The sequence below is a fragment of the Miscanthus floridulus genome, chromosome 8, assembly GCF_019320115.1.
Source record: "Miscanthus floridulus cultivar M001 chromosome 8, ASM1932011v1, whole genome shotgun sequence".
Taxonomy (NCBI): domain Eukaryota; kingdom Viridiplantae; phylum Streptophyta; class Magnoliopsida; order Poales; family Poaceae; genus Miscanthus; species Miscanthus floridulus.
The window spans coordinates 144,496,893-144,517,766 of NC_089587.1; the positions used below are offsets into that span (position 1 = coordinate 144,496,893).

General features: G+C 43.8%; 1 non-coding gene across 1 annotated transcript; it reads right to left on the reverse strand.

The window, feature by feature from the left end:
* Positions 1 to 201: 201 nt before the first annotated feature.
* On the reverse strand, positions 202 to 310 carry LOC136478662 (small nucleolar RNA R71). Its single transcript, XR_010764380.1, has one exon. It is a non-coding gene; the product is annotated as a small nucleolar RNA R71 (small nucleolar RNA).
* Between the last annotated feature and the right edge of the window lie 20,564 nt (positions 311 to 20,874).

Here is a 20,874-nt window from a genome sequence, read left to right on the forward strand (position 1 = left end):
CATATCTCCAACACTATCTAGAGATCTATAGCACTTTCACCATCAAAGGAGTAACCAAGGACGCCATACTACTTTGCCTCTTCCCATTCTCACTTTTGGGGAAGGCGAAGCAGTGGTTCTACGCCAACAAAGATAGAAATGCTACATGGGATAACTGCTCCACTACCTTCCTAGCCAAGTTCTTTCCCACGGGCAAGACCAATGCTCTACATGGGAGAATTTCAAGTTTTCAGCAACAACATGATGAATCTATCACTGAGGCATGGGAACGCTTCCATGATTACATTGTAGCATGTCCCTATCATGGGATGGAAAATTGGCTACTTATGTAGACATTCTACCATGGGTTGACCAATGAATACCCGTGAGACTATGGATGTTGCTGCTGGAGGTGCTTTCTTGTCACTCACACTTCTAGCTGCAATAACTCTCGTGGAAAAGACATGTTGTCTGCCAAGATGGACCTACTGATGAAGAAGCTCGAAGACCGAGCTAATGAGAAGAAAGAAGTCATGCACATTCATGATTCCCGCATGACATATGAAGAGTGTGGAAACACTAGGCATTCAGGGAACAACTACCCTGAAATTCATGAGGATGTGAACTTTGTCAACAACTACTTTCATCCTCAATAAAATCAAGGATGGAACCAGCAACAGAGGCTGAACTACCAAAGGAACTACCAAGGTAACCCTCAAGATAACCCTCAAGGTAACAATTATAATAACTTCAATCAACCACCCATGAGAGAATTAATTGCTAGCCAATCTCGACTCATGGAAGGACTATCTAAGAAGGTATCTACCAATGATAAAATTCTAGAAAATATAAGTAATAGAATGGATAGCTTTGCTTCTGCCATTAAGAATCAGCATAGCTTTAATAAAATGATAGAATCAGAAATAGCTCAGCTGGCGACTGCTATTCCTCTATACGACAAAGATAAGATTCTAGGGCAACCGAAAGATCTAGAAACTACAAATCTTGTCGATATTCATAATGCATCTTACTACTACATGGAGCCATCAATGGGAAGGTGGATAGATTATACCTTGCTAGAAAAGAAGAGCGATCTAGGGAGATCTGTCATCCCCATCGCCATAGGACCTCACATCTTCCAAGAAGCTGTCTGTGACTTCGGAGTAAGTGTTGACATCATGCCTAAGGTAATTTATGAGAAAATCCTAGGAGATCCTTTGTTGTACACAAATATGCATTTGCAGCTTCTAGATCAGTCACTCTGCTTCCCCAAGGGAGTTCTTGAAGATGCCATCATACGAGTAGGACAATCATATGTTCTCATAGACTTTGTGGTTTTGGAAATAGGTGGAGATGAAAGGGCACTCATCATCTTGGGCCAACCTTTCATAAGCATCACAAAGGCCATCATCTACGTGGATAGTGCCAAGATCTACTTCATAATCAAGGATAGAAAGGAGAAGTTTTCTTTCAAAAACGTATCCTGCAATCTCCTAGACATCCACAGATGTCGTACCCGTCCGAAGAGACAATAGTGACTATGAAGAAGAACAACATAAGAAGAAGGAAGAACAAGGTCAGGCAGATACAAGAAGAATTAGTTAACATGATCAACACACTTAGATCAAAGTACGACCACCTCCTCGCTTCACCATTCCTTGCCAAGAAGGATGATCCTGGTGTACCGATGATTGAGTGTACCATTGGACAAATAATCTTCCACAAGACCTTCTGTGACATTGGATCGGGTGTCAACATAAGGTCCAAGGTAACATATGAATATTTATTTGGTAATGAACCAACGTACCCTACATATATGCAGTTGTAGATGGCGGACCAATCAATCTGATTTCCAAAAGGAATAGCAAAGGAGGTTATGGTAAGAATACATTACCACTTTGCCCCTACTCACTTCATGGTTTTGTACATGGGAGAAGAAGAAGACGATACACCCATCATCCTGGGGAGACTGTTCCTCAACACTAGCAACGCAATCATCTACGTCAGATCTAGACAAGTCCACTTCCAATTTTCTAGAGAAAAGATACATTGTTATTTCAATAGTTATACTACTTATGAGTAGCCGAAGAAGAACCACTCCAAGAGGAGATGTCGATCATCCTGACATCAAGGGAACCAACCCTATGGAATGAATGGGAGGAAGATGAACAACCTGAAGAATTTGTGAAAAAGGAACCTACACCACCTAAGTCAAGCCCACCGGCCAAGCAGGTGTGAAAGGAGAAGGTGACATCATTAGAATCACAAGAGGTGCAACCATCAGGGTCTAAATCACCAAGATCGGATGATGCACCCGAAGAATGAATATGACTAGAGTAAAGTCTTGTTCGGAGGACTTAAAAATCCGAACCCTCGTCATGAGGTAATATCGGTAGTTATCCATATTTATTTTTAGTATTGCATGAATTATTCTTACTTTAGCATATGTACTTTTCTACATTAGCATTGCATTAGTTAAAAATATATGCATACATCTAGTTATATTTCATTTTCTGCATATAAAGAAAAATAAAAAGTTTTATTACTATAGATCATCATCGCATAAGAAAAGAAAATAAAAATATTATTGCATCCTTAAGCCCCATATGAAAAATTTTCATGGTGTAACAAGCCCAAGGAATATTCACCGTGGTGGCATAAAAATAATATATATATATATATATATATATATATATATACTATGCCTATATATTTTCTTTCTTGCATGAAAAAAATAGAAAATCCAAAAATATTAGATAGACATCCTATTAAAATTCTGCCATTAAAAAGTCTATCTAAACTCACAAGAACAAATCTCTGAATGGCTGACTGCTAACCCCTTATTTTAATCGAGCCACACGTTTGTTCTTGTTGGGGTATTTTGCAAGATGATTCACATGATCAAGAGCAAGTTCACTCGGTTGTCTTCATCTCACTCGACTCGTGGATGAGAAGGACATACGTCGACAAACCCGCTCTGAGAAAGATAAATCAACATCCAACAATAGACCACGGCAACATTCAGCTTGGGGGAGGAGCATCCCCGTGTATCTAGCTAAGTATTTCCTTCCTTTAGTTTTACTATCAGTAAGTTTGCTTTTTATTAGCTAAAGAAATAAAAATATGCATAACAAAATAAAAAATTATCTTAACTAGTTATATATATTAGTAAGGTGTGATCTTAAATCCTAAAAACAAAATAAAAAGGTGTATTTAGTTTGATTTTTAAGAGTTGAATAAAATAAATAAAAGGACTCTGAAGATAATCTTTTACAATGGAAATGATGAATAGTTGCTCTGTCGTAATTCCTTTCAAGTACCTAGTTTTCAGCCTTGAATTCTCTTAAGTTTTGGATAAGACTGTTCTGATATAAGAATTTACTCTGAACTTGAAACTCGTGGATAACATATGCTTAATCTAAGTCTAGGTAATTAACGAATATGATATGAGAAGGTCTGAGCTGCTGTTTAGAGTTCTGGAGATTTATCTTTTGAAAATATAAAAATGTTTTATGATGAGTTCCTTGTATGACAAAGCTTGAATTCCTACTAGAGTCATAAATGATATTTAGACTAGGAAAACTTCCATTCATATATGCTGCTTCTTTTGCATTGAGTTTAGTCAAGCTTTATTGACCCCTATGAGAGGTTTGTCATGCTCTTAAAATAAAGATCACGTACACACCACCCACATATGCACTACTCCTACACTAGGGGTAGGTGCAAAAGCAAGCTATTCCATTTAAATCCACTCAAAAAATATTTTACTCCTACACCAGGAGTGAACACCAAAAATATACCCTATAGGATATTCCCCAAATAAATGCTCCAAAGTTCTTGTGCTATCTCTCAAAAGTTTTATTGTGGAAAAAGAAGCATCTAGCTATGCAAAAGTTATTAAAAAAGAGTATTGAAAAAATAGATAAGTGTTCGAGATATCTAAAACAATGGGTGCTTAGATACCCGCCTAAAAAATTCTAGAAAAAGAGATAAGTTTTCAAGGAGCAAAGTACAATTAGGTTAGCCACCATATATACACCATACATCCACACACATGCACATCTTGATTTAGTTGTATGACTCAACTCTCTTTGGATCTGAGGTTTGACTTTACAATATATGTATTGCAAGTATGTTCTTTCATGTTTTTTTCCACTCCTATGAACTCCATATAAGCTTTAGTTGTAAGAAAATAAAGGCATAACATCACAATTGCCTTTGGTAAGGATCCACAAATATCACATATATTGAGAGACTTAATAGTGTCATACAATGGAAGCTCTGAGTTTTATTTTGAAAACTTACAAAAACTCCAAAATAATGGTTGAGCAAAGAACTAGAGACATAGTGCTTCACTTGATCATTCTATCTTTCAATTGCTCAAGACCTAAGTGAAGGCTAAGGAGCCTCATAGTTGAAGGTAATATGGGTAAGTTTGAAAGTCAGATCAGTTCATTCTAATCCGAAGGAGAATTCTTGTTTGAACGCATGCGTACTTTCAAGGAGTTGCTTCGATATTTTCAAAACTCCTGATCTAATTTTTGCTAAGATTAATTTTGCTAAGGGACTAGCAAAGGTTAAGCTTGGGGGAGCTTATTAACAATAGTTAACAACCATTATAAACCGTCAATGTAATATGCACAAGGGCATAAATATGATCACCAACAAAGGTCTAGGAATTTAAACTAATAAATTCCATGAGTTTTGGCGAATCTATATTTTCTATAGGGTTTTACTAGAAAACCATTAAGGTGGACCTACATGTTAGATTTAATTGCGCTTATCCACTGCAAAACGGACACTAGAAGGTTCTAGAGGACCGCGGGCACATTGGTAATAGCGGGGGCAGAGTAGTCACGGAGTGACTTGGCCATGATGGTAGTAGCGGATGGTACGGGGGTGACTAGTTCGACTACCGGCAGAGTAGCAAAAGAAGAGGCGGTACAAGACCTATTCTTCCTTAGGAGTGCCTCCGGATTATCGGTGTAGTTGTTCGGCAGATCAAAACCACTCATACACTATCCTATTTTCATCCACAACAAGAAGAAAACAAGCAGAATTAGCCTGCATAAACTATGGCTACCATTACATGCATGTGATCATGATCATGTCCTACTTGATTCTTTAACCTATGCCCTCCCTGGGAAAGGTGCTAGAAATGCGTGTTGGTATTTCTTAACACCATTACTAAGATTGAGTTAATCTTAGCAACGCCGCCAAGAAGCACCAACTATGATAGTTGTTAATGATTACAGAGAATATACGCAAGCACACGGATCTATCATTGTAGCATTTCATCTAGAAGTATTCAGGGTATCATTATTTATATTTCCTAAAGGAGGGCAAGGTATAAGAGTCTAGCATGAGCATAAACATAATTACATACTTGCATAGTGGACCATAGTACATGATAGGGGTAAAAATGGTATTTCATGGATAGTGGACACACATCTGGGTCAACCTCAAGGATAAAAGGAAAACAAAGAATAAAAGAATATTCCAACATGGAGCCGGCATGTTCTAATATAGCCGTGCAAAGAACAGTTAATGATCACATAAGTTACATGACTAGAGTTAGGACTAAGTGTGAGATAGACGGGGAGATCTTCAGGAACTAGTCTGCCAGCGCATGGGAGACTTTAAGACTCCTACACAATACCCGGATGTGGGGCATTACAAGAGACGAACAAGGCTGTCACCACCTACCACCAACCCCTCAACCATGGGATATCGTCATATCCGAAGGTTCCCGTGTACCCGAGCACCAATCCCGTGTACAAGGAAACTACCCATATCCCCCTAGGACTCTGACCCTATGGATTGACAAGCAAGAATATGGGCAAACCCAAAGGAATGATGAACCGTAACCCCAACCCTAGCTCTACTTCTACTCATACAAATCATATGAATGATTAAGCATGAAGTTGAACATGTTAAGATCATGACACATAAACTATACGCTACTTCATAAATCATGATTATAACAAGACAACAATACTCTAGTTCTCCAGCACAACTATATAAATGATATGAGAGCATGACTATGGAAGAAATTCTCTTTGTATTCATACCAAATTCTTCTCTCTTTTCTTCCAAGCAGACAAGCTCTCTAAGTAGCTCTTGCTAGCTCCAAAGACTACTACTAAGAACTAAAAGAGTACAAGTAGAGAGGTGAGGTGTGTAGCTCCAAATGATGTGTGTTGAAGAATGCGCCCTACCCCCTTATTTATACTAGCTAGAGGTTGGTTTAGGGGGAGATAAAATAGGAAACTAGCCTAAACTGACCCCAAGAATCATTAATGCATGACCTGTGCAAGGTGGGGCTAGGAGGAGGTGGGGGCGGTGCGCCCGCACCCCTGCTATGGCTACACCTGGGCTAGCCCTCCTCGACACTGCCTTCACGCTGTGGGCTGGTGGTTGGGCCTAGGCCCTCCCATGTCGGTGCTCGGCCCAGATTCTTCGTTGGAGTGGGCCTTTGCTTGTATTTCCTTTGCGCATTTCTACATTACGCTTTCCGCTTTGCACATTTTGCTATGTTTTCCACTTGTATTTGAATGTGTGTCCTGCAAAACATGTTTCTTCAAATACAAGTGGAACTATGTCAAAGTAAATGCATATGTGTCATAAGTTTGTTTATTTCTCCTATTTTGGATAGTAATTGGCGGTTGAATGTTGTCGTTAGTGACCGCAAAAACATGGCCGATGGACCCAAATTTCAGCAGATGCCAAGCAATAGCAGGAGGTAAGGTGCGGCCACATCTCCACGATCTCTGAGGAGCATGCCGTCCAAGAAATATGCATCAAGAAATGAGCCACCAAAATGGAGTAGCTAGATAGTTGGTCATATTTTACTGCACTTGCAAGAAAGTTCGGATGCGGCACATTTGATCTCGTCAGACACTATATAGTACAGAGCTATGAATAAAACTATTGCCAATGGAGTGCACTCGGTCACAATATTTGTATTAGTAGTAGTAGTAGTCATGAGTAGCTTTGATCTGTATTGAACCCAACTCATCTTATTTTTGTGTATTTGATAAGATTTGTTGAACTTGCAAGAACCATGCATCAAAGCTAATTTTATTCAGAATTTGGTTTTTATAATCCGATGCGTGCCTCTACAAACCAAGAGAGATTGAAGCAAGTCCTCAGTCTACCCCTCGACTATCATGACTACTTGGATTAGACCACACCGTCTATACTTCATAGGATCACACAAGGTCCAGCCGTCTAAAATCTTGACTACCTGGACGACATGCTCCTGCATTCCCATGTAGGCGTGCACGCATGGGTGGCATCAGCAGCCTATTATAGAAGGGGACATCACCTCCTAGCCTATTGCATTAATAGGATGGGGTGAAGCCCCACCGCCCACCCACGCAAATGTCTCAGTCGTGGGGTGGTCGATGGCCCCCGAACTATAGCAGCAAAGACAAGGGCATGAGAGGGAAGGTTATCCCTACAACCTTCTCTATCTAGAGCTCTTGTTTTTAGCCCAAAGCTTTTGTCTTCCACCCTACTACGCCATCGATGCCTCCTGCCAGCACCATGGTGGAGTGGACAAGGTCGTCTATCGATCGGGTTGAGTCTAACCAGTTGCGAGAGAGGGGAGTGATCTCGAAGGCCACCGAGGAGCTTGGGTGGAGAGTCCCGGTGAGAAGCAAAGTGGAGCCAAGGCCAAAGGAAAATGAGGTTGTCTCTTTCATCCCTTTCCACATTCTTGGGTTTGGGCTGCCACCGTACCCCTTACTGAGGTGGTTGCTCTACTACTACGGGCTCTGCCTCCATGACTTACCCCAGAGGGGATCCTCCACCTCTCAGTCTTCATTATGTTGTGCGAGGGCTTCCTAGGAATACCTACCCATTATGATCTATGTCAGTTTCTTTTTTGGGTGGTTCCGTCAGTGTCCTCTTGGCATTGTTGTTGTCCAATGGGGGGCGCCTCGATCAAAGTTCATCCTAGATTGGAGGAGCGCTACCTGAGCCTTGACCGTAACTATGTCGCAGACCTAGATTGGGAGCATAGGTGGCTCTACATCCCCAACAATGAGGGGTCACCACTGCTAACTTTTTCCCATGACCGGCTACATCCTGACATGCCAAAATCATGGTCGAGGCCACCAACCCTGTCGGAACCACAACATTTGCGCTTATTGCTAGATGCGATCGAGGATTTGAAGGACCAGGGACTGATGGTGCTGAGGGTGATCCGTACCTTCTTCAGCCATTGGGTCCTCCCCTTGAAGATGAGGGGCCACCCCTAGTGGGAGTTCTAGGGCACAATGGACCCAACAATCAAGTCGAGCATCCCTATCTGCTTGGAGGAGGTAGATGATCTAATGATGACAGCTATTGGACTGTCCATGTAGGATCATTGCAATGGGGAGGCCCCAGATGCCTTCCACACCACCAATCCTCCTCCAATAGATGGACCTCTTGTCGGCGTGGTCTCTAACCCACCACCAGTTCCCCTTTGAAGGTGGATCATCACCATACTACTATTCATGTTATTTATCTTCATTTAACTAGAATATGCCAGCAATGCTCACACTAGCTAGTATGTGTTCATGCTATTTAATTTAACTAGTATTTGGAATGTGCCTACTTTCTCAATAGGTGAACATGGGCATGATGCCATCCCAAGCCTCATTGGCCCTAGAGCCTGGTTCTTCATCCATGGTCACGCTCGGAAAGCATCCCCGCGAGGCATCCATTGATGGGGGCAACCACCCGTGATTCCATGCCATGCTGCCCCAATCAGTTTGGCATAAGTCATTTGCATTCACAGTTCGATCGCTCTCCCCCTTATCCTATATGGGCTTGAACTTGGCTTGCATTATGCAGCACTTTCTCCATGATGGTGCCATCCCAAGCCATGGGGCTTCCCCCTAGTGTTGCCAGAGAGTCATCCCATCGCCGCTCGCCACCGCCAAGCCCATGTGTCCCCACACAACCCTCTGGTTCTGAAGTGGGTGAATCATTAGAAGAGCGTGAATACTTAGATGACGTAGACTACCATCAATTATTGAAGGATTACCGCAAGGTCCAAGCGTTGTTGTCATCATCTAGGCTAAACGTTGAGATGCTATGTGATGAGCTGGATGCCACGCGTGATGTACTTCAAGTTTCTAACAATGAGGCCTCCCAAGCACGAGCCAACTGGGCGATGGTCAAGGAGAAGGTCCATAACATGATGAACCTTCTTATGGAACTGAGGACGTGGGTCCAAACCCTACAGCTATGCGTGCAAGCCACCTATGATGTGGCCTTCCTTGTGGAAACAACGGACAATTCGATCGCCACAGATGAGCGCCTCCGAGCTCTATTGGTCTACCTTCGAGCCATGGTGACCGAAGCCATTCATTAGGGGGCTGCCATGGCTCTAGCTACTGCCTAGCTTTAGATTAGCGCAGCGGTGAACATCCGGGTGGTGGAGCAGGGTTTTCTACCGAGATCGAAGGATGATGACATTGTTGATCTGGTCGAGAGTTCGAGCCAGCCGCTAACGCCATCTTAGCAAAGGTGGACATGGACCTGATCCTACATGATAGCCTCAACCCTATCTATGAGACATATTAGTAGTATTAGTAGTCATGAATAGGTTTGATCTGTGGGATGCCCTTGCAAATATATGAACACTTATTTGCGTGTTGGTGTTAACTTTTGTTGAACTTTATATTAGGTGGGTTAAACTCTGTTGAGCATGGTGTAGCTCAGGTCCTTTGGTCATTTTGTAGCTGGTTTGTAGCCCCTGTTGATTGCTTTTCACTATAGATTTCTTTCTAGTTGTCTTTGATCTGATGTATAATATGCTAAACATTCATAAGTGCCTTCGATCTCTATTGAGGCCAACTCGTGTCTTCTATTAAATTTATTGATCTTGAAACAACCATGGAGCGAGGACTTCATCTGAACAAGTCTCACCTCGATCTAATGTAGAATGGAGGAGCCATAGCTGTAGACTTTTACCATGAACGCAAGAAAGTCCGCCCGCTAAGTATTTGATCTTGTAGGACATAATAAAGTGTTGTATGGAGAAGCAATCAGTCTACCCCTTGACTATTGTGATTGCTTGGATTGGAGTGAAATAAGTACAGAAAAGATCTATCACAACCATACCAGGCATTCAGGTGTCAAGCATCTCATGTCTTGGTATTTCTTAACACAAACAGAAAGATTCTGCAAGTGCACGGAATTCCCGTTGTAGCTTTCACCCGGTGGTATTCAGGGTATCGTATTTTCCACAGGGAACGGAAGTACTTCTAGCTAATTCATCCAAGGACAACACAAGGGTAAAGTTGGAAAGGGTAGAGATGGATTCCTGTGGCTTTTAGGTCTATGGAAAGATAAACTCCACTCTCACTTGCTTACTTTGGGCACCGAATCACACCTGGTCTACTAGGTGATGTTGGCCTCTAGTTCTATGCTATACCCAGATGTGGGGGATTACAAGGGATGGATAGGGCTATCACCACATGCCGCCTACCTCTCAACCATGGGGCATTAGATAAACGAAGATAGCCTCTAGCCTAGACACCATGTCTATGCTATTGACTACTACTCTAGCGTTGTGTAGGGTTATCCATCTTTATTAGGGCCCTCTACTAGAGTATCCACCATAGGGATGGATGATGAACCCACAAACAAGTAAGAACAAAGCTTAACTAATCAAAGACTTAATGCCATAAGAAACACGAACACTTACTTAGCGAATATTCCATTGAGGTACAAGTGTTCGCCGAGGTACAAGTTCCGGGAGATACTGACAAGTCCGGCTCTTCCCCATACTCTCCCTCACATCTCTCCCAAACTAAGTCTACTAGCTAGCTAGGGCCTAGACCCTTTGGAATGATGCTCTTGTGGTGTAGCTCTTACTCCTTGGTGTGTTGTTCAAATGAGAAGAGGGGAGCCTCCTTTTATAGTTGGAGAGGAGGGGGCTCTTTGAATAATGTCTCATCCCCTCATGGAAAGTGCAAACTACCTTGTAGGTACATTGAATCTGTCCGACACCTTATGAATCACCTTTGGAGAGGTGGTATGAACTGACCTAGCAAGGTTGGGCTTGAGCCAGGCCAGCATGGGTGCGCCTACACCCCTATTGGGCCACCTTGAGTCCAACATTGTCAGGGGTTCTTCTTTGATCTTCTAGAGTGGGCCTGTGTTGGTGTTCTACGAAGATAAGGTGATTTGATTTGAACTTATCCTTGTTCACCTCTTGTTCGGACCCTAATTTTCCTAGTGATTGGGCCTCTTTTCTTTGGCTATGTGTAGGATGGAAATACGCTTTGCATGATTGCGTATTCTTGTCATATTTCCATGCTTTTCATGTAAGTCATCCTACAAAAGGTAATTCACCAAAACTAGTGGAACTTGTGAGTGGTAAGCCCTAATCCTAAGTTTGGTGACCATTTGAGTGGTATTTATATAAATGTTGGTGGTTAAAAGTGTGAGTTAAGGACCGCCAACATCATGGTGGTCAAAAGCTCTTTCTCTCGATTCACTTCTTGTGTCCAGCTTTCCTGCCGCATTCGCTTCACTCTCCTCCCCTTCCCTCATCTGATAGCATTACATCAATTGCCTACCTTCTGGCTCCCCCTTCCCTTACTCATTTGCATTTTCCCAACCTTCTCGCTCACAACTTTTCCCCTGACCATGTCCCTCTATGATATTAGACAAAATGACGTTTACCTATTTCTTGTAAAGCATATGTTCGCCTGATAGTTCGAGTAACATAAATTTGAATGGGTCGGACATGTAACTCTCGTACTCAGTTATGAATAGAACTTTTGCCTGATTGGTTGTGCTACAAACAGGAGCTGCACCATCTATGGCTGCATGCATGAAGTAGTAAGGTATTGGATTCCTGAAGCGGCAGCTTCAAACATAGCCGAGGGTGTGCAGACGATTAGAACCTATGAAACCATGTAGCCACTCTAGCTAGCTGCTGCCCCTCGGCTATCATGAGCCTACGACTGCTTGCAATAGACTGCACTATATAATTCACTAGATGACAGAAGGTCCGACCATCTAAAATATTCAGTACTCAGATAGTACTAGTAATGATGAACATCATGTGGTCACATCAGAAGCCTGTTCCAGCCCGGGCGTCCTTATGTGTACAAAGCTTGGCCTCACTCCCCCTTGCATTACCAAAAGCCCTGGCCTCGCACTGTCTCACAAAGTCTCCACGTCTACCTCTCCATCGGTTCCCAAAAAGGTCATCCCCATGAAGCGCTCTAGGTCCTCCTCAAGGAACCGTGGCTAGCCTCTGGTCCATGCTTCCTCCAATGCGCTGGTGCACCCCACTTAGATGCCTGTTCGTACCCTTCTTGACTATTGGTACCCATCGCACTCCCACATGCCATCTCCTAGGCTGCCATTTGTCTCCCAATCACCCACGATGATGACATTGATGCCACCGGCACTGGTGGTTCGCTCACCATCGCCGCTCTCAGTGCAGTCCACCTTATCATCATTGCGGGCACCATCACGGTCCCACACGTCATCCCCTAGGTTGGCATTGGTCTCCCCGTTGCCCACAACAATGACATTGATGCCACTGGCACTGGTGGTTCACTCACCACCACCACTCCTAGTGTGGTCCACCTCGCCGTCATTGGTGGCACCATCATGGTCGAGCTCACCATCGTTGGATTCGCTCTCAAAGCCCTAAGGAGGGAGCGGGTCTCCTGTAATGTCGTGGTCTTGCTCACTGTCCACCAAGGACATGTCCGAGGACTCTATAGAGGTGGCCCTATCATGGTCTAGCTCACCTTTGCTAGATTGGCTCCTAGCACCCCACGACGAGAGTGGGTGAAGTGATCCTCTGGTTTGACGTGGCGGAGAGGTTTGTTGGTTTCAACCCAGGTAGGTTTACCTTGCAAGCGTTGGATTTTGATCATGCCTATTTGTACCCTTGTTGCATGACTTGCTTAGAGCTGTGGGATGGCACCACTCATTGAATTAATTAGTAGTATCAAGTCATGTAAACATTTGTAGAAAGGACGAGTATGGTGCTTGGTGCTCATTACTACTATGAAGTCATGTTAATCATCTATAGTTAGAACTAGTATGTTTATGTAGTAGTTGTATGACTAGTGTGGCACGTTTCTCCTCTTATTAGGGTCGATGAAGGCATGGTTATGTAGTCTGAACTCGTATCATTGCTCTACTCCATATATATATGTAGTCTGGTTTGATGTTATGTTATCTTTCTAGTAGCACTGCTCTCCTCTTATTATGCATGTAGCCATGCCTAGCTCTGTAAAACCAACCTAGGAATAGGTGCCTAATCTTTTATGCCACCAAAGCATAGTCCAGCCATGTTGTATTAGATGAGGCCAGACCATATATTAGGTGTCTGGCCAGCTTTTTTATCTTGGACATGCAAAATCAACAACCAAAGGATAGTCCTCCCCCTCATTTTGCCACAGGCCAGACATGCAAAAAATGGTGCAGAAGCGGAAGGGCAACAAGATGAGTTAGGTGATGGTTTCAACTTAGTTAATTGTGGTATGTATCTAGATGTCAATAATGCTGATGTATCTCAATCTGTAATTGGCAGTGCACTTCTTTATTTAGTGTTTGTTTAGTGTTTATATCAATTTGTTCATTTCATTGCAATGTTGTTCACTGTTCAAAGAAAGCCATTACCTGTGCGCCCTCATCAAAAGCACATTCCAAAATACATGAAAATCACTCAAAAATATTTAAAACCGCCATTATATTGATTCCTAATTCCTACCATTTATCTGGGTACATGAGGACATTCAAAATAGACCAAAAGTGCACTACAACGCACCCTCCATTGTACTACTAATAGTTAGTACTAGACCCATTGCTACTGTACTAATTAATTAAACCTACTGATCGATGCTGCTAGCCCCGCCGTCACAGTTGTCGCCGTCCTCCTCGTCGTCCTACTCTGACGAGGAGTCATCCTTGTCCTCCATGATCGTGTTGGGGGATGGAGGGTTGAGCCTGCGCTTCTTGTTGCTCTCCACCGGTGCCTCCTCCTCCTTCTCCTCCTCCTCTATCGCCTATAGCACCTCCTCCTCGTTGTCGTTGGTAGGCTCCCCATCATCTTTAATGGGCTCCTCCTCGCACTCAGGGCTCGGTGTCAGTTGATTCACCTCCTCACTGTCCTCATCTTCATAGTTGGTTGAATACTTGCCAGATGACCAGTGCCCCATTGCTCGCTCTACGCGCCGCTGGTGAGTAGGGATCAGTTAGTGAGTAGGGATCGGAGGAGGTGATGTTATGTGTACTGGTACATATGTATGATAGAATACCCTAGTCAGTGATGCTCTCTATAGCCTACTGGTCATTTTAAAGAGGAGAGCCGAACGGTTGCTCTCCCACAGGACGTGACTATGGTTAAAGAGGAGAGTTGAACGGTTGCTCTCCCATAGGACACAATGATGGAGGCTTCACGGATGGTTGGCATCCCTCGTTTCATGTTTTGACTCCTAGGATTAGAAATAGTGTACAATCAATGCACCTGGTCGCCTGCCCACCCGGTAATCTGAACCATGTCGTCGTTGTGAGTTCCCACGCTAGTTCGCAGAGGGTATTTAGAGAACTCCTACTGTAACCACTGCTTGGCTGCCTCCCCCGCCTCCCCCTCAATCAATGCATGTTGTGCCACTCTGCCTCTCCAACCCTCTAGCCCATCGCTATCCACATGCCATAGCTCCATCCACGGTGGCAATCACGTTGTTGATGACGCTCCCCACCGATGTGCAAATTGAGATCACTGGCCACCCCGCTGTGACCTTGGATCGGCCCATGGATGACCTCCATAGCCTATGGGCGACCTGCTTGTCCACGCACAGCATCTGTAGCGACCCCACTGTCAGTCAGCATCTGGCACTAGATCGGGTCAAACGGGGGCTGACCCCGTCAACTACTACGCCCTCCTTGCTAGCCTGACCCAAGTCAGCAACCTAGAGGCTTGCTTCCTCACCAGGATACAAACCATATTCATGGAAAAGTGTAGCCCCCAGCCATGCCTTGATGATCTCACCCACACCACCGATGGCGGGCATAATCTGGCAGCCTATCTAGTCACCATATTGCTCTATAGGCATAATGGCGGTGCCAGTGATGACGACACTATGAGGCGGTGCATGAGACGGGTCGAGGGTGAGGAAGAATCATGGGTGGTGGCAGTGGACCAACGAGTAGGTGGCTAAGCAATAAGGGGTGTGTGATGTGTTGCAGCTCGGCTATCATGGTGATCTACAATACGATGTGGGTACGGTTGTTGTTGCCACCACCAACGTAGGTGCGTGGCGATCTTCCTTGCGTAGGCGGTGCTTGCAGTGATGTAGATGGATGGGAAAGAAGGGTTGTGTATTGTAGCAAGGACTACAGGCTTCATCAAGAAATCCATTTTTTTGAATGGGAATTTGGAATCTTAGACTTGTCCTTTCACTCCCTGAAATATAGTGTATTCTGGCATTTGAAATTTGTCCTCAAATATAGTATATTCTATAGCTTTTAATTTCCTATTACTTTTGCTTCGTTGTTGTTTTGTTTAAATTATATTTGTTTCCTTATTCAACGAAAGTACTAGTACAAAATAGGTTTCCATGTATAACGTGAGATGTGTCTGGCCCGATCAAATTTACAATGCTCGAACTTTCTTATGTGTGCAGTAAAATTCAAATAGCGATGTGGCTCCTCCATTAGGTACTAGATCGACACGAGACTGGATCGGATGAATTTTGTATCCATGTTTACCACACTACAGATCAGAAAGAGAACTAGGAAGAAACCTATAGGCAAAACCAACCAACAGGGGCTAGAAACCGGCTACCAAATGAGCCCTGGTTCAGTAGTAGTAGTATTCATGAGTGGCTTTGATCTATGTTGAACCTAACTCATCTTATTTTCGTGGCAGCTTTAGTCTTCAGTATGTAACTCATTAGCCTTCAACCTTTAGTCTGCCCTTCGACTATCATGACTGCTTGCGTGCTCCTACATTCCCGCGTAGATGAGCGTGCATGGGTGGCGTCACTAGCCTATTGCAGCAGGGACGCTCACATTGACATGACGTGGCCAAGCCACACCGCCAAACCACACAAACATCTCTTTGTTCCTTGGTCGTGGGGTGGTACTTTGTATTAGGTGGGTTGAACTGTGTTGGGCGTGGTGTAGCATAGGTCATTTGGTTTCTATTTTTTTGTTGCCTTGGTGTCTTTGTCAATCTTTGTTGAACATGCAAGAACCTTGCAGCGAGGAGCAAGTCTCACCTCAGTCTAATACAGAGCTGAGTAGCCACTAGTGTTGAGATGTTATTGCACACGTAAGAAAGTCCAACCTCTGTACATTTGGTCATGTCTGATAGTTTCCTCCATAGTTTTTTACTCGTTTGGATGCGTTTGACATGTAAGAAACTCCCAACTCTCAACATAAGGAAGATACATCAAATGCAACATGACATAATATCAAATGAAACTTTATTTACTCCTCTGCTAATGACTCTAAGAACAAGGGAACATAGGACTAAAGTTTAATAACAAAGATCCTATTGTGTTTGGTTTAGGTGACTAAAAGAGACCAAAGTAGTTAAAAAAGACCAAAACACTCATATTAATTGCCTAGGATCTTTGCTGTTGCTGCAGTATTGAGGGGCAGGGGTGTCTTTTTTGGCCCTCTGCATGTCTGTGTTTACTTTTGTTCAACTTTGTATTAGGTGGGTTAAACTCTGCTGGGCATGGTGTAGATCAAGTCCTTTGGTCATTTGGTAGCCGGTTTCTAGCCCCTATTGGTTGGTTTTGCCTGCAGGTTTCTTTTTTGTTCAATTTCTGATCTGTAGTATGGTAAACATGCAAAACGGAATTGATCTGATCAAGTCTCGCATCTATCTAATGCCTAAAGGAGGAGCCACATAGCTATTCAAATTTTACTACACATGCAAGAAAGTTCGAGCATAATAAATCTGACCAGGCCGAACACATCTCACGTTATACAGGGAAACATGTTTCATATGAGTACTTTTGTTGAATCCCTAAAGGAAACAAATAAAATTGAAACAAAACAATAGAAAATCAAAAGCTATAGAATACACTATATTTGAGGAGCTCGAACAACTTCAGCAGTACTTTTTAGCGAACACGCAGTATTTTTCTCTCACTACAAATCAGCATAAGCCAAATTTCAGCGAAACGAGGCCCTATTCGTTTCATTAGAATTTGGCTTATGCTAATGCTTATGCTGATTTGTTGTGAGAGGAAAACACTATGCATTCGCTAAAAAGTACTGATGAAGCTAGAATACAATATATTTTAGGACAGAGGGAGTAATTCACTCTCGCATGTAAAGAGTGAACTACTAGTTTCTTATTCCAAGTTCCCATGCGAACAACTCAAATTTGCGGTGAAGCCTACAGTCCTTGCTGCAACACACATGCCTTCATTCTAATCCATTTGCATCACCGCAAGCACCGCCTATGGACAGAAGATCGCCGCGCACCTGTGCTGGTAGAGGCAGCGACAACTTGCCCCAAGCCCACCTCGTTTCGTGGATCACCTTGGTGGCCACCTCACGGTGGCATAGCACACACCCCTTGTTACGTAGCCACCTACTCATTGGTCCGCCACCACCGCCCACCACTGTCGCCCATGATTCTTCCTCACCCTCGACCCATCTAATGTACTGCCTCGTAGTGTGGTCATCTCGAGCATTGCCATTATGCCTATAGAGCAATATGGCGACCAGATAGGCTGCTAGATTGTGACCGCCATCGGTGGAGCGGGTGAGGTCGTCGAGGCATGGTCGGGGCCTATGGGTTTCCTCGAATACCATTGATATCTCGGTGAGAAAGCAAGCCTCTAGGTTACTGAGTTGGGTTAGGCTAGAAAGGAGGGCATAGTAGTTGCTGACATCATCCCACCCTAGCCCATGTCTATACTGGTCCAGTGCCACACACCGACCAACAACAGGGTTGCCGCAGATGCAGCGCATGGATGAGTAGGTCGCTCATAGGCTATGGAGGTCATCCATGGGCCGCTCTGAGGTCATAGCGTGGTGGCCGGCGATCTCGACGGCTAGCTCATCAGGGAGCGCCAGCAAACACGATGTGGAGTGCTGCCTCGCCGCCATGATTGCTGGAGTCGACGTGTCACAATGCAGAGCATGAGGAGGCCAACCAAGGGCCTACATGGTGGCATGGATGGAGCTACAACGTGTGCGTGGATGGAGCTACAATGTGTGGATGGCGGCAAGACGGAGTGCTAGAGAGGCGACGTGGCACTATCGACTTACGTTGATTAAGGAGGAGATGAGGGAGGCGGCCGAGTAGGGGTTACAGTAGGAGTTTTAAATACCCTCTACGAACATGCATGGGAATTCCAACAATGACACGGTTTAGATTACCGGGTGGGCGGGCGACCGGGCAGACGAGACAGTCAGATTACCAGGAAATATGGAGTTTTCTGGTTATTTTTCTGATCAGCACGTTTCTTTCTATTCACATTTTTTACTACACACATAAGAAAGTCTGTCCGCTGTATATTTCATCTCGTAGGATAGTATATAGTGTCGTCTATACATTTGAAAGTCATAGCAAATTGAGTGCATTTGCTCATACTACCTCTGAGCCGGTTTGTTAGGCGCACAGGCAGAAATTTCAGATACCAAGGAATGGAGGAAGACTGTGAAATTGCATTAATTAAAAATATCACGTCCAAGCCTCTATTGGAGCCATCTCCCTAGCTTCCATGCATGTATGCATGCAGCATTTAATTGAAATGAACCAGAGACGAGCTCGGCTTCATCAGGACTTAATTGCAGCCTTGTTTCTAGGATACTCCTAATAATACAGACTTTTTCTAAAACCCACGGGCGCCTAATAAAGCGGCAGCATCAACCATAGCCTAGGGAGTGCAGCCAATCAAAACCTATAAAACCATGTAGCCATCTCTAGCTAGCTGCTCCCCTCGGCTGCTACGAGCCTGCGACTGCTTGGATTGGAGTGCACTGTATACTTTGTTGGATGATAGAAGGTCTTACCATCTAAAATATTCACTACTTAGATACTAGTAATGATGAACCTCATGCGGTCACATTAGAAGCTTGTTCTAGCCCTAGCGTTCCTATGTGTACATAGCATGGCCTCACTCCCATTGTATAGCCATCTCTAGCTAGCTAACTGCCTTACTGCCTCTCGACTGCTGTGAGTCCTCTTCACAGCCGCACCAAGCTTTCAAGTCTCAAGCGTGTTATGGTGGTCAAAAACTCTTCTTCTAAGATGCACTTCTTGTGTCAAGTTTTCCTACGCATTTACTTCACTCTCGGCAACTGTGCAAGGTCTATATGGGAGGAGCGTTCCTATTTCCTCAAAGATTCTGAATTTTATTTGTTTCCTTAGGAATTCAACGAACGTATTCGTACAAAATAGGTTTTCTTTTATAACGTGAGATGTGTCTGGCCCAGTCAGATTTACGATGCTCGGACTTTCTTGTGTGTGCTGTAAAATTTGAATAGCTATGAGGCTCCTCCGTTAAGCATTACATTGACGTGAGACTTAATCAGATGAATTCCATTATGCATGTTTACCATAACTATAGATCAGAAAGAGAACCAGAAATAAACCTATAGGCAAAACTAACCAACATCGGCTAGAAACCGGCTACCAAAGGACCTGATCTACCCCATGCTCAACAAAGTTTAACCCACCTAATTAATACAAAGTTCAATAATATAGTAAACACAAACATGCAAATAAGACTCAACAAATCAAAACCTCTATACATTTGAATGCGCCTGACATAAAATGCAAGGGAAGGTACATAAGGAAAGAGTAACAACATGTAATCCCTCCGTACTCTGAAAATAAGGTAGATATATCAAATGCAACATGAGATACATCAAATGGAACTTTCTTTACTCCTCTACTCATTGTCGGTATCACTGTCCTCGTCCTCATCCTCCTTGTTGGTATCAACATCATCGTCATCCTCATCAGCAGTGGTATGGTTGGCCACTTGCTCAGCATCGGCAGAACCAGGTTGCGCCAGTGCTTCTCGGTGTTGTGGGTGGTGTTGATTCCCTACGTCGCGATGCTAGTGTCAAAGCCATCTATCCAGCTCTAGTAGCAGGCGAGGATGTACTCCGCATTGTCCGTGCGATTCTTGTTCAGGTAGGCTGGTAGTTCTTCTAGGACATCAGCGAGTTGGTGAAAAATGAAGATGTAAGTGCTCACCTTTTCCTCCCAAGACAGGTTGAGGGTGCCTAGACCGGTGTTATGTAGCACATGCCTAATCTTCAAGAAAGCCTTACTCATGATGCCAATGGCCCAATCGTCTCCATCTCCAAAGGGATCCACCGGAGCTTCATCTTGATTCACCACGGGCATGGCATCATCCCCCTCTCGTGTGCGCTTCGTAGAAGGCTCGCCCTACACCATGGCGGTGGCTAAGAGTGAAGTAGGTTTGGAGAAGGCAACCACACGTTCCTAGCGATCTTAGATATGCAGTGGGAATGGGAGGGCTCGAGGAAGGAAGGAAAACAAGCGGAGTTGCGGAAGAGATCACGGCGGTTAATATATCACCACTATAGAGGAGCCATTGGTGTTGAAATGTTACAGCACACGCAAGAAAGTCCAAGCTATATAGGTTTGAATGCGTTTGACACACTGCACAAACCTTAGCTGACATTACAAACAAGTTAAAGTTGCTACAAAATAATAACAACATCCATCCAAGACAATCAAACAATATTGATCCATTTAAACATGTCATGACAGAGAGATACATTATGGAACTTTATTTACTCCTCTGCTAATGACTCCAACTCCAAGAACAAGGGAACATATGAAAGATAGTAAGGTCTGTCATTAAATTCTGGCAGGATGCCACATTTCAAAAACTAATTGTAATGTGTAGGAAT